Source organism: Rattus norvegicus, chromosome 2 (assembly GCF_021556685.1).
Source record: "Rattus norvegicus strain SHRSP/BbbUtx chromosome 2, alternate assembly SHRSP_T2T, whole genome shotgun sequence".
NCBI lineage: Eukaryota > Metazoa > Chordata > Mammalia > Rodentia > Muridae > Rattus > Rattus norvegicus.
This window is the reverse complement of record NC_141535.1, coordinates 112,256,281-112,271,663: the sequence shown is the minus strand read 5'-3', so window position 1 is coordinate 112,271,663 and position 15,383 is coordinate 112,256,281. Positions and strand designations below refer to the sequence as shown.

Genomic DNA, 15,383 nt, shown 5'->3' with positions numbered 1-15,383 from the left:
CCTCTCAGTAACAAAAAGAATAAAATGTTTATGGTAACATAACCTTTCTGTATTTTGTCTGGAGCTGGCTCCCTAGCAAAGTGCCCTGCCATCGAAGATGTGAGGCTTTGGCCATGACCTTGCATGAGTGGTGGAGTATGTGTCTTGAAAGGAAGCAGATTAATATACGTGGTCCTAAAGACACCAGAGGTGCTGGGATTATTATTTCTCTCCCCCTTTCTAAGAAAGCCGGCTCTATTTCATCCTGACACCTAATAACGTGAGTCGTTGCACAACAGTGCCCAGGGAGGAGACTTCAGATGGATTTTATTTTTCGTTTAAAATATGGAGGGTTAAGCAATCAGCACTGCTGTTAGAGTTGAATGAAAAGTCCATATCGTCCAACATAGAAATCATCTGTGATACAACCAGGCCTAAGCTGGGAGTCTCACACGGCTAACTCTTCTGCACATGCTCATCTTCTACTGGAGCTCACAAACATTAAATTAGCACTCACTGTGTGTGAGAAGCAATGGCTGAAACTGTAAAACTGGGGCCTTTGAGACAGGTCAGCGAATAAAATCACTTGCCATTTAAGTCAGGCAAGCTGAGTTGAGCCTCTGGGTCCATGGTAGAAAGAGAGAACCAAGTCCTGGAAGTCATTCTCTGACCTCCACACGTGTCAGTGGCACATGCACCCATGCCTATATACTCACATGTGCGTACGTGCACACACATGCCCATATGCATACACACGTGTACTCACATGTGCACATACATACACATGTGCATACACACATAGGAAATGTGAGGATGAGTTAAAGACCACCTGCTGTGTGGTTTGGGGGAAACAGCTATATAATCCCTAGTTCATCCTAGGCTGCCGCCAAAGTCTTGAACTTTCTGAGAAAAGAGTCCCCTGAGAGGAGGATTCCTGACTGGATTCTCTCCTACAGGTTCTGTGGAGAGGCTGGGTGTGCCCTGTGGTCAGCTCATATGATAACACGTCACCAAAACCTAGACAGTGCTGTGTCTGGTAGAGACCTTGTTTGGAAATGCGGAGACAGGGTGGAGGAGGGAGGTTCTGTCTTGCCCTGTGCCCCATGTCTATGATTATTATACATCAGAGATCCCTGTGAACTGGCTACCAGCCTCTCATCTCTCTTTCTCTCTGTTGACTGTAAGGAAATTTAATCTGTTTTTTCACCTTACCATTGTCAAATTGTTGCCTGTGTCTCTTCCTTTCAACTCTCTCCCTCTCTCATATCCAAATTATCTTTCTAATTCTTGGAGATGTGCAAGTGCAGATATTCAGATGTGCCCCGAGGGGAGCCTCTGTAACCATTGACTATAGTGGCATGAAAGGAAATAATGTTTTCCTACAATTTAGTGTTCACTGGACAAAGCCATTTCAGTACTCGGCCTTGGGATCTTGGCTTCCTCCTCTACAAGTTTCATTCCCAAGGTCCTTTAACAATAAAACCTTAACTATGTATAAGAGATACCATAAAGCAGGTTAGCCTCCAAGACAATTTAACTAATTTAACCACCTTCAGGTCTCCAGGAATTACTCCATGTACTTTTGCATTTTAAATAAGACAGTGTGGGTGGACCGGTGCTTTCAGCCTAAATTACCTAATTAATGTTTTTCCAGCTTTCACTGGGGAGGCGCTGCCTTGGGGCCACAGTTAAAATATTTGTTTCCTTTTCTCCTAATCCAACAAAGAGCCACTTGTAAGATGCCAACATTAAGCCAAGTTTCCCATTATTTAAAAGACGAGGTAACGAGAAGAGGAAAGGAGATAAGGAAAACCAAGTCAGAAATTACATCATAGAGTTATTTGTTAATTTTTAAAGATTTTTAGAGATTTTTATTGATCGAATAGACTTATGATTTACTTTCCCAACTTTCTCAGCCTAGCCTTTCTTTTTTCTGGCAAAGTCCTAGGATATTTTTCTAAGTCTAATCATCACACAGAAACTAATCTAGATTCCGGGGTAAGTAGAAGAAAGGCATTGGCTTCAGCTAAAGTAAATGTCTCCTTTCCGGGTAAGAGCAAAGAAGCATGCTAACACATGGAACCTTAAGGAAAACCGAGGAAAGAAACTGAGAGTCAAAGATGAGAAGATTATTCAGTATAAAGCATCTATTGTAGGGTAAGCATAATTTTAGCACAACTTTGTTATTTGATTTTATTTATTTAATTTTGCTACTTGTAATTTACTTCAGAGGTATGACTGTGCTACGGAACTTAGGTATTTGTCCAAGGGCACTCAACTTGTGTCAGAGTCATCTCTGATATAGTTACATATTTATCTTTCTTTACTTATGTGTACTTGTGCTTGTGAGCAATTGCATGTGAGCGTTTGAGGAGTCTAGAAGGCGTCAAATCCCCTGGGGCTGGAACACCAGCTGCCGTGAGGTACCCCAAGTTGCTGCTGGGCACTGAACTCAGGTCTTATGCAGGAGTAGTACATGCTCAGTCTTAGTCAGAGCTCTACTGCTGTGAAGAGACACCATGACCTTGGCAACCCTTACAAGAAAAAGCATTACAGCTTCAGAGGTTCAGTCCGTTGTCAGCATGGCAGGGAGCATGGAGGCAAGCAAGGAGAGACATGGTTCTGGAGAAGGAGCAGAGTTCTACATTCAGATCCGCAGACCACAGGAGAAGAGAGCCACTGGGCCTGGCTTCGGCTTTTGAAACCTCTTTGGCCCAAGTCGAGTGACACACTTCCTCCAAGACCACAGTTCCCTTTGCCTCTCAAGCAGTGAGACTCCCCGATGACTAAGCCATTCTCATTCAAACCACCATAAGCCCCTAACCAGCGAAGGATCTCTTCTATGAAGGGCTGACTTTTAAAAGCAGATGTGACTGGTTCTAATACAGACTTAGTTACTGAGGTTCACAAGCATTGGTTTTACTTTACGGCTTGTATGACTAGAAATCCAATCTTTCCTATGAAGTCTGTGCTCTCTGACAATAGGACGTGTCCTCTAGTTTAAATGCCACACCTTGAGCAGGACTGTCTGAATCCCCAGTCACCATAGTAATGGAAACGTGTCAGGTCAGCTTCCTGAATTTCCCTGATTCATAAGACATTAGTCCAAGTGGATCAAGGACCTCCACATCAAACCAGACACACTCAAACTAATAGAAGAAAAAGTGGGGAAGCATCTCGAACACATGGGCACTAGAGAAAATTTCCTGAACAAAACACCAATGACTTATGCTCTAAGATCAAGAATTGACAAATGGGATCTCATAAAACTACAAAGCTTCTGTAAGGCACAGGACACTGTGGTTAGGACAAAACGGCAACCAACAGATTGGGAAAAGATCTTTACCAATCCTACAACAGATAGAGGCCTTATATCCAAAATATACAAAGAACTCAAGAAGTTAGACCACAGGGAGTCAAATAACCCTATTAAAAAATGGGGTTCAGAGCTAAACAAAGAATTCACAGCTGAGGAATGTCGAATGGCTGAGAAACACCTAAAGAAATGTTCAACATCTTTAGTCATAAGGGAAATGCAAATCAAAACAACTCTGAGATTCTACCTCACACCAGTGAGAATGGCTAAGATCAAAACTCAGGTGACAGCAGATGCTGGCGAGGATGTGGAGAAAGAGGAATACTCCTCCATTGTTGGTGGGATTGCAGACTGGTACAACCATTCTGGAAATCAGTCTGGAGGTTCCTCAGAAAATTGGACATTGAACTACCTGAGGACCCAGCTATACCTCTCTTAGGCATATACCCAAAAGATGCCCCAACATATAAAAAAGACACGTGCTCCACAATGTTCATTGCAGCCTTATTTATAATAGCCAGAAGCTGGAAAGAACCCAGATGCCCTTCAACAGAGGAATGGATACAGAAAACATGGTATATCTACACAATGGAATATTACTCAGCTATCAAAAACAATGACTTGAAATTCATAGGCAAATGGATGGATCTGGAAAATATCATCCTGAGTGAGGTAACCCAATCACAGAAGAACACACATGGTATGCACTCATTGATAAGTGGCTATTAGCCCAAATGCTTGAATTGCCCTAGATGCACAGAACACATGAAACTCAAGACGGATGATCAAAATGTGAATGCTTCACTCCTTCTTTAAAAGGGGAACAAGAGTACCCTTGGCAGGGAATAGGGAGGCAAAGATTAAAACAGAGGCAGAAGGAACACCCATTCAGAGCCTGTCCCACATGTGGCCCATACATATACAGCCACCCAATTAGACAAGATGGATGAAGCAAAGAAGTGCAGGCCAACAGGAACCGGATGTAGATCTCTCCTGAGAGACACAGCCAGAATACAGCAATTACATAGGCGAATGCCAGCAGCAAACCACTGAACTGAGAACGGAATCAGAGAACATTGAAGGAATCAGAGAAAGGACTGAAAGAGTTTGAAGGGGTTCGAGACCCCATACGAACAACAATGCCAACCAACCAGAGCTTCCAGGGACTAAGCCACTACCAAAGACTATACATGGACTGACCCTGGACTCTGACCTCATAGGTAGCAATGAATGGCCCAGTAAAAGCACCAGTGGAAGGGGAAGCCCTTGGTCCTGCCAAGACTGAACCCCGAGTGAACGTAATTGTTGGAGGGAGGGCGGTAATGGGGGGAGGATGGGGAGGGGAACACCCATATAGAGGGGGAGGGGGAGGGGTTAGGGGGATGTTTGCCTGGAAACCAGGAAATGGAATAACATTTGAAATGTAAATAAGAAATACTCAAGTTAATAATAATAAAAAAAAAGACATTAAGAAATTTTAGGTGACCTAAAGGGTTCACAGATTTACACGTCTGATCATGAAGATTTTACCACTAACAGTAGGAAAATGAAGGCATGGTTTGAGCATCGTTGTCTTTATTGGGTTTTCCACATCATGCCATAAATTATTACCCCACAATTCTGTCGCTGGTATTAGTTTTCAAAATCAAACAGTGAGCTCATGGTTGTTCCTATGCTGTCAATTCTCCACTTATTAGTCGATGTGTTGTTTTAATTAAGGCAATCTATCTTGGAGCAAAGCAGTTGCCATGGTTACAGCCTGAGTTACCCAAGCACTGGATATGCCCACCTTCAGTGTTGGCATCTGAGATAATGTAGTTCCTTCTTTTATTTCTTTACAGTTGAAACTGTAGATAGCCCTCCTTTCCCCTCCCCACTACTCTGTACCAAGAAGAGATGATGCCAGCAGACAGGTAAGAGCTCCTGGGTTGTGATTCTGTTGCATGTGTATCTGGGAGGTAAACAGGGTTCTTTTCCATTCCTTTTGTTTTCTCTGATTTTGGATACCAGAATCAAAGCTCCTTGCAGCAAGTATTTTAATAACCTCACCATTCAGTGAAGGAGGCAGAGGACTAGGGCTTTCTTTCACACTTTCAACAGGACTGGGAACAAGAACAGGAATTTTCCTTCTCACATAATAATGCATACTAGCTAAAGTGACAGTAACATTGCCAGCGGCAGTCACTGATGATACAGTAGACATTAGCATTGGTTAACATTTGCTAAGAATGACCTACATGCCAGGCGTTGTATACAAAGATACCAATTCCACAACCATCTCGGGAGCTGGGTCCCGCTAGCAGCCATACCAGCCTAGAAAAGAGAGGATACCTGCAGAGGGTCCCATGAACAGGAAGTGAGGAAGCCAACCTTCTAACTCCAGAGTTCAGCTAACAAACCGTCCATGGCTAGAGGTGGGGGAGGGAAGGCCACCGGGAGACTCTTAGAATATGATTAAATATATCAAACACATCATATGAAAAAATTAATTAAAAAATGCAAACATAATTTTAAGAGGGAATTATAACAACAAAACCTCTAGTACTGCATTCTTTGAAGACAATTATGTCTTGGTTTCTACTTCCTTTGTAAGTGACTATGCCGTAACCATGTCTCCCTTGTGATATTTGTGCTTAGCCAGAGAAATCAGCATAACAGATTTCAAAGCCAAAAACCCAAATCTTAACTACAGATGTGAATTATATAATCAGACCACTGAAAGAAACATTAATTAATGGGGATTGTGGTTTCCCATAGTTCACGATGACAGAACCACCCTCATCACAGAGCTCTCTCTGATCGCAGAAAAGTTGCTATTATGGGATAGAGTTGGTGCTCCCTAAAGCATAAAAAATCACAACCGAAAACTGACTGAAATCTCTAGTGATGCAGGAAGCCTTGAATAAATATTTTTTGAGTTTAACTGACTTTAAATAAAGTAGTGGAATATTTTACCTTCTAAACTATATATTTTGAGAAAATAAAACATGGTGGGTTTCTTTTTTTTTAAGCTTTTAACGTTTTCTTTGACCTTAGATTTTTAAGAATTTCACATCCACGAATATATCAGCAGGAAACCCTGTTATGTTCCTTCACCATAAAAATTAAATGTCGGAGGCTGGAGAGAGGGCTCAGTGGTTGCTCTTCTGAAGAGCCTGGTTTCAACTCTCAGCACCCACTTAGCCGCTCACAACCATCTACAACTCCAGTTCCGGTGGATCAGACGCCCTCTCCTGGCCTCCACAGGCACTGCAAGCATGCAGTTTCACAGACCTGCATTCAGGCAAAATATCCATACACATAAAATAACAAAATAAAAACCTTAAATATTGAATTAAATGTCAGAAGTACAAGGAAAGGTCAGATGACCATGACGGTTCTGTCCTTACTGTCAGAGACTGGCCAACAGTCAACTCCAGAATGTCAGTGTCACCTTTGTGAACTGCAGTGCCACTCCTAGATGAGGAAGCCATGACAGGGAGGTGCACCTACAGGTAAAGGTGACCCTGGTTGCTGGTGCGCCCTGTAGCTCAGCAAAGAGGTCTGTATAGAGACGCTTGCTTAGTTGTGGAAGTCTTCAAGGCTGCCTTGCTAGGCAGTGTCCTGTCTTACTCTACTTAGTTTCCCGAAGAAACAAGCTATTTCACAGCTGGCTGGGCCACTCAGAGAATGCAGCTGCCTCTTGGCCAAGCCTTCTGACTTTTGGACTATAGCACACAAATGGTAAAGAAATCAGTTAGCTTCCCGTTGTAAAGCACAACTGTAGATGGCTTATCCAGGACGACACCACCCATCAGCCTCCCTGGCCCAGCTGTTCATGCAATTCTTCCTTGGTCCTGAAATGGAACTGCCCATGTGTTTTCCAAGTGGCTTTTGCTTGTGCCCTTGACAAGATTTGAAATTATCTGGGAGGCGAGCCTCCGGATGCACCTGTGAGGACTTCTTGGTAGAATTAACTGGGGTCTGAAGACCCACCCTAAATGTAAGTGGCAGTGTGGTGGTTTGAATGGAAATAGTCTGCCTAGGCTCATAGGTAGTATGAGCTCAATTGGGTGGAACTATTAGGAGGCGTGGCCTTGTCAGAGTGGGTGTGGCCTGTTGGAGTGGGTATGGCCTCGTTGAAGTAGGTGTGGCCTCTTGGAGTGGGTGTGGCCTTGTTGAAGTAGGTGTGGCCTTGTTGGGGGAAGTTTATCACTGGGCAGCAAGCTTTGAGGTTTCAGATGATCAAGTCAGGCCCAGTCTTACTCTCTTCCTGCTGCCTGCTGATCCTGATTTAGAACTCTTAGCTACCACTCTAGCAACATGTCTGCCGGTGACCATCATGCTTCCCACTGTGATGATAATGAACTAAGCCTCTGAACTGTACACCAGCCCCAATCAAATGTTTTCCTTTATAGGAGTTGTCATGATCAAGGAGTCTCTTCACAGCACCAACACACATGCTGGAGTCCTGGACTGATTAGAGAAGAAACCAGGATGATCTCTCTTCTCCCTGACAACAGACACAGTGTGACCAGTCACCTCAAACTCCTACCTCCATGCTTTTACTACCAGGATGGTCTATACCTCCCTTAAGTTGCTTCTACCAAGCATCTGCCACAGCATGGAAAGGTAACTAACATGGGAGCCCAGTCGCCTTTGTGCCTTTTGTGACATGTCTGAGCCTAAAGCCCCATGAAAAATGCACAGCTGTTCATACACACTGTGTCCCATATGTTTTCCTGGGCCCATGAACATCCTTCTGTAATGAGCACATTATAAAAGCTCTGTCCACTGAACTGCAGTCACATTTAGATGGCGGACACAGCTATCCAATGCAGGAGATTGGAGACATTCCTGGGGGAAATAGGGCAATGCTGTGACCAGTCAGATCTCACAGAAAAGATGCTCAATGATTATTTGATATTAGCTGAAGTCAGTGAGCTGTCCACAGAGAACCTGCCATCTACAGGCCACACAGGAATGTCTTCCTCTTAAACTGCAGAGGCTCTCAGATGCAAAGACCTCCTGTTACAAAAGGCCCCGAGAAGATAGCACGAATGGCATGGCTCATTGGCGGCCAGCACTGAGAATTGCTATGGGAACTTAGTGCACCAAACTTTGGCCGAGAGCTCCTCCTGCAACCTGCCAAGTGGTCCCGGCAACAGCTTCACAGACAAGCTGGTCCAGGTGACAGTCAGGAGGTGGGGACACCAGCTAGCAGCTGAGGTCTGGCTGACCTGAAAGCCACAGGCCTGTTCCACCTGGGTCCTGCACTTTCGACCATACCTCGAAGAGCAGAGGCTATAACACGGAACCACACATCCCTCCCCTGCCCAGTTCTGTGTGCACGTCCTGCTATTCTGGAGGGTCGAAAGTCTGGTTTCCAAGCACTATCTTCCCTCAGCATTCACAATCAAATCAGATGTTGGGAACCCAGAACAATCTTCCTTCACTTTCCTTTCCAGGCTTCATGGTAAACCCTTCATAGGACATATCCAACAATGCTACGATTTTCTCCCAAAGGTGTCAAGGCCAGAGAAGATGGTGATAAGTAACCTCAACATCGGAGAAGACAGAGAACATACAATTTCTCTCACACAGCTAATGACACAAACAAACCAACAGAAAACCTAGAACCTAGAAAAGGCCTTGACATGTTTCATTTTCTATTTTTTTTTCCTTTGAGATTTTTTTTTATTTCATGTGTCAGTGTTTGCCTGAATATATGTCTGTGGACCATAAGTACACAGTGCCCAGAGAGGCCGGAAAGGGGCATCAGAGGCCTTGTGCCTGGAGTTACAGACAGTTGTGAACCACGATGTGGGTGCTGCTCTTGCCCAATGAGCCATCTCTCCAGATCCATAGTTAATTCCCCATTAGCAAGTCTCACTGGTATTGTATCTCATTTACATGCTGATGAAAATGGTCCCTGACAACCTTTATCAACATTGACCCCAGGCAACCAGGGCAGCTTTCTGACATAGAAGCAGCAATCAGTTCCCACAGATACCATTGAGCCCTAGAGGCAGGAAAAAAAGATGCTTTCTGATTCACCCCCAAATTTCCCTAAATTTGTGGACCTCCCTGGGTGGTCTTCTGACCATCCATTTTGCCTGACAAGAGCTTTCCTATGCATTTCATCTGGTGTATCCTAGGGCTCAGTATTCCCTTCCTTGTAGCTATTTCTAGACTGTCTCAGCTCTTTGCTTCCCGAGGCACATCCAACTGTCATGGGAAAAATGTTATCTACGTTCACTGAAGTCCTATTCTGTGCCAACCATGGCAGTGTGAGCAACATGCATCAAACACACTCCTTATTCATCTCTCAAGGCAGGTCAAGAGTGGAACGGGGAGTCACCAGTACACCAGAGCTTCACACTTCTGCGTGAGTGGCCTCTGAGGTCCTGCTTGCTTCCTGAGAAGCAAGATCCTGTCATACAGAGGCAGTCCATACAGATCCTGGTCACAGTTGGCCTTATGTCCTCTTACAAGGTTTCAGGTTTCTTCACTTGCCTCAGTAGTGGAGGTTGGGATTCTGCACTGTCTCCAAACACTCAACACAAGAGTTCCACTGACCCACACAGACCCTCCACAGTCCCTGGTCCTGGAGTCCAGGAAACGACTACCTGGGAAGCATGGAGGGAGTCCCACTCCCTGAGGAGTTCTGACCAATGGCAGGCGGAGCCTCTTCTATACCCATCCTTATCCTGACGTAGAGATGCACACTGGTGCCCTGAAGTGGTTCTACAAGGAAGGAGCCTTTAAGAATGAGTAATTGACTGCTGCTTTGTGAATATGGAGGTCAGCACAGCAGCCAGCATCTTGCTTTTCTCCTGGTTGTTCTTCTTGTCTCTTTTCCTTCTATTCTGGTTGCTCTGGAGTTATGGCACTCCCCATAAAGCCCACTGTGCATCCTCACCTCAGGCAGGAGGTATATGCTAGCACCAGACTGTCGACACCCAATAGTTTTCCATTGAACCATCCTGCCCTACACAGAAGCCCTTATGGCAGTGACCAGAGGAAGAAAATTTGCATCTGGCTGGTGCTGCAGGGAGCGGGGATCCCAGCCCTTTGCAGGCCTGAGCTTAGTCTTTCCCTACAGTCCACCTGTGACTCTTTTCAGAGGTAAGGAAACTGGGGGCAGAGACAAGGTAAGTGGTTCACTTGAGGTCACCACCACTCGAATCAACTACCTAATTGGTTTTTCTTTATGCCTTGACTAGTTCTGGGCAAAGTGACTTCAGTGCTCTGCATCTTCATCTAAAAACTGAAGCGGTTGCTAACTATGGTGGTATAAGCCTATGAGCCAAGCACTAGGAAGGCGAAGGCAGGAAGATCACTGTGAGTTCAAGGCCAGACTGGGCAACACAGTCAAACACTCTTCCCCCCTTCCCCCTCCCTCACACAAACACGCAAACTCACCATCATATTGTACGTGTGTATGCATGTGTGAAAGCAATTGGCAATGAAAAACTATGTTCAAGTGTGTTGGGAGCGTGGCAGCAGGCAGGTAGGCATGACCCTGAAGCCGTGGCTAAGAGCTTGCATCCTGAGGCACAAACATCAAAAAACCTAACTGGATAGGGCTTGGGCTTTTGAAACATTGCAACTCATCCACAGTGACAGACCTTCTGCAACAAGGCCACACCTGCGGATCCTTCCCAAACAGTTCCACCAAGTGAGACCCAAGCATTCAAACACATGAGCCTATGGCGGCCACTGTCACTCGGATGACCCAAGCATTCAAACACATGAGCCTACGGCGGCCACTGTCACTCGGATGACCCAAGCATTCAAACACATGAGCCTACGGCGGCCACTGTCACTCGGATGACCCAAGCATTCAAACACATGAGCCTATGGCGGCCACTGTCACTCGGATGACCCAACAAGTAAATACTCAACTTATGATGACTTAGAATCGAGATTCACACAGTGTTTTTCAAGAAAGGGTAGGGATTGCACATGAGTTAATGGGGAAAATACTTTACTTTTGTGAAAAAAGTTATACTAATAAGCAAGGCGATATGAATACATCAACAAGGTAAACTGAGATCACCGATGTTTTAGTGGATGAAACAAATATATCCCCCAAGACACAAATAGCATTCACCCACATTACGATGACGTAAAGAAATATTTCCTTTCTGTGACTCAGAAAAATCGAGGAAAAGTTTTTTCATGATCATGGACGGGGTTTCCTTTAGTAAAGCACAGATGACGAAGGAAACACCAAGGATGGTGGTGACAACGGCCAAAGTAGCTCCTGCCACCTGTATCACCCTGGCCCAGCCTTGGCAGCCAGGGTCTGGTTGATATCATAGAGAAAGCTGTATAGATCTGAGGGATACTCCCCTGTGCAGCCCAAGCACTGGCCCTACCACATGTCTGACCAAGAGAAAACAGTTCCGTACAACTTCAATACCAGTAGCCACTGAGCTCCGGGAGAACCCAGGGGTGCGAGGACTTGCGAGCCACACTCCAGAGCCTGGCTCTACAGGACTGAGCCAAGTGTGAAATTTTCATTTTCTTACTCCTTAAAAAGCTTACGCTGTTGAGGAAAGAAAAATAAGAAACGCATGCATACACATAAGATAAAGGGGTGGGGCTGTATTCCAGTTTGGTTGGTTAGTTAGCTGCTGAGATTTTTTTTTTTTAAGGCAGGGTCTCAGGTAACCCAGGCTACCCTTGAACTCCTGATGCTCCTGACTCCACCCGAAAAGTGCTGGGATGACAGGCCTGGAGGAGGTCTTGAACTATTTCCACTATGGTTGCTTTCTTTCCTTAAGCGATTAGCTGTAAGAACTTGATTCTCTTGTATAGACTATCAACCAAAAATGTTCCCAGGTATCTAAAATCTGTCTCCACATGAGGAAACGGACACACAGCCCACACTGTAATAAGCAAGGGTAACAGAGAGCACTTTCTGTGACCCTGCAGGTTCACCTGCCGGCCATGTGCAAACACACATGCACAGCCTCTCCCAGGCATGCTCAGCGCTAATTAGCTCTCAACATGATTCCCAAGGGTGAAAAAACACAGAAACACATCTATTTAAGCTCCTTGAGGCAATATAGAAACCATCCAGGATTATTAAATAAAATTTAAGAACAACAAAAAGAATAAACAAGTAGAGAGAGCATCAGAAATGAAAGTCCAGATGCTCAAAAACTGGGGGGTCTTGGATCCTTGCTGTTCAGTGTTAATTTTCTGCTTTGAGTTCCATAGAGTATCCACAAAACTGGATAATATTAAAACTTAGATATAATAAAAATAAATAGGTCGGACTTATCTTCTAAAATAAGTTTCAAGAATTGCAAGACTGTAAAGACATAGTAAAACAAATGGGAAACATACAGATCCCAGAGTCAGGTGTATAAATACGAGTCTCTTGTTTAGAGCATGCCGGAGAGCACAGCTGAGATGAGACCCTTCAGTCAGATGCTAAAGCTGACAACTCCTAAGGAAATATTAAGCTAAATTAGATCGCTCCCTCAGATTTCCCATGGTAATACTTCCAGATTGCAGTCCTTTGTATAGACAACATGTGTTTCGTATTAAAAGCCTAAATGTACTCAACAGTATTCTAAAGCTTTGAAGTGAAATATAAAAGAATTGCTATCAGGACCTTAAAAGAAGGGACACTGACATAACACAAAAAAATACAAACCAAAACCAGGATGCAGATTTATGCCTTTAATCCAGCAGTCAGGCAAAAAAGGCAGAAGAACTGTCGCAAATTTAAGCCTAGCCTGAGCTATAGAACACAACCATGTCTCCGGAAAAAAAAAATCAACCAAACAAACAAACCAATAAGAAAATCACCAGGGAAATGCTGAGAAATTCAACAATGCGGAAATTTAAACCTTTAATAGACTCTATATATATTGAATAAAGTGAATCCCAGATTGAGAGAAAATATATAAAAATAACTTCAACAAATATGAAAGAAAAAGATTCGGAGATAACAGAAGCATGTTTGGGTACACGCAAGTGTAGAATAATAGCCCTTTTCTTTGTATTCTCAATGAATCAAGAGAGGCCATTTCACCCCAGTGGACTGCTAAGCTTTTGCAAGCCCACTGCTATTGTATGCTGCGGAGGAAACGAAACTCTCACTGCTGCTGGCCAGAGCAGCAGCTGACACCACCTTTCTGAAGCAACATGGTGGCTGCTGGCAAACTTAGAGATGGCGCAACCTACTGTCATGCAAGTCTTCCCCTAAGCACAGTCAGGACTTCTCTTCCACGAGGGCATGACAGTATATTCAAATGGGCTCTGAGACATCTCAAAACAAAGGACTCTGGATAAATAAAGCACACAATCACAAGAGTAAATTAAACTACTTTAAGGTCAACCATGGTAGCACGTGGATATAATCCTGTACCCGAGCAGGAGGAGTGTGGTGATCAGAAGTTCAAGATCATCCTCAGTTATACAGACCCTGGAGTCCATCCCAGGCCATAGGATACGCTGCCATTAAAAAACGAATAAAGGTGTGCGTAGGAGGCAAAAGCAGGTAGAGCTCTTCAAGTTCAGGACCAGCTTTGTCTACATAGTGCGTTCTAGGTCAGCCTGAGCCATATAATACAGACTCACAGTGTATGGGAGTTTATATATGTATATAAACATATAAACACAGTAGTCAAAGTTTTAGAATACTGTTGTGTACATTTAGACTTTTAATACCAAACACATGTTGTCTATACAAAGGACTACAATCTGTGTGTACACACACACACACACACACACATATATACATATATATATATACACACACATATATATGTATATATATATATGTATATATATCGAAAACTATTCAGAGCAAGAAATGAAGATATCAAGATTATGGTTAAACCAGGTGTGGCAGCATACACCTATAATCCCAGCACTTAGATGGCAGAGACAGGAGGATTACTCCTAAGGTATTTTGTCACAACAACAAAAGTAACTCTAGACAGCAATAGTGAAACAATAAAGACAAAGTGACGCCTCCAGCTTGACAGTGACTAGTGAGCAGTGTGCACTCCCAGAGCAGCTCAGAACATCGCACTGGTGTGAGGGAGAGTGTGTGCCCCTAGGGCAGTGAGCACAGCTATTTCCAGGTCCGAGTAATGACTACCCAGGTGAGTGATGTGCCACCACTCCTCACACTGTCCCTGGTGGCCTGATCCGCCCCATCACCCTCTTACTTCCTATCACATACCACCCCTCCTCCCTTGTCTGCCAGATGACACCTTCTAAGCTCCCCCTAAAGCTTTCTGCTTTTCTCTCATTCACTCTGCAAAAGCAAGAGACAATGTGTCTGTCCGCAACACTTCATGGTGGAGCTCAGGAAGTCTAAGTCTTTGATGGCACCTATACCTTTATGTAGGACATGCCTTGCCTCTTCTGTGAACTCTGGGGGTGTGGGCAGCTGGATCACCCCCCCCCCCAAAGGTGTTCATAGTAAGCAGTTTTATTCTGAATCAAATATACTAGTCGGTTGAAAGGTAAGACATCGGAATCTACAGTTTACCATCTCCTCAGCGTCCTATTCATCCTTACACTAACTAGGCTTATTCACAGCCAATGTGCAGACTGCATGCTCATCTGGCTCCTAGTTTTGACTCTATCATTTACTGGGTCTCGAACTTCTGAACCTGACTGCTTTTACTACAGGCGTGAGCCACACCTGGTTTATGTAACACTAAAGATAGGACCCCGAGCCTTCCACATGCTAGGCTAGCATTCTCCCAACTAGGCTGACCTAGCAGTGGTGGAACTGTAACCTTTTACTTCCCTTATAGTATACTGCAATAAGTTTTATATTATTTTACATGTAGAATACCATATTACTCTTATGTCACATATTATATTGTCTTTCATAATCTCTCTGAACTTTGGATTTTCTTTTTATCTTATGATAACTTTACCTCATAGAATGGTGGAATAGTACATATGAAATACTTCGCCCTGACACGAAGTATGATGTCACACAGGTCAGTGTTATTAACAGTTCACAATGACTGTCACCAAAGGTACAGCATGTCAATCATCCGGTACTTACAGTCCAGTCAAATGAAGTGAGAAGTTAAAACCAGCTAACAGACCTGATCACACA

General features: G+C 44.1%; 1 protein-coding gene and 1 long non-coding RNA gene across 5 annotated transcripts in view; one reads left to right on the top strand and one right to left on the bottom strand.

Annotated features, from left to right (window-relative positions):
* Pld1 (phospholipase D1) overlaps positions 1–15,383 on the bottom strand; it is a 206,309-nt gene that overhangs the window by 110,519 nt on the left and 80,407 nt on the right.
* LOC147996199 (uncharacterized) lies at positions 1,744–8,944 on the top strand. The gene is made up of 3 exons (XR_015671496.1): positions 1,744–2,136; positions 5,137–5,208; positions 7,693–8,944. It is a non-coding gene; the product is annotated as an uncharacterized LOC147996199 (long non-coding RNA).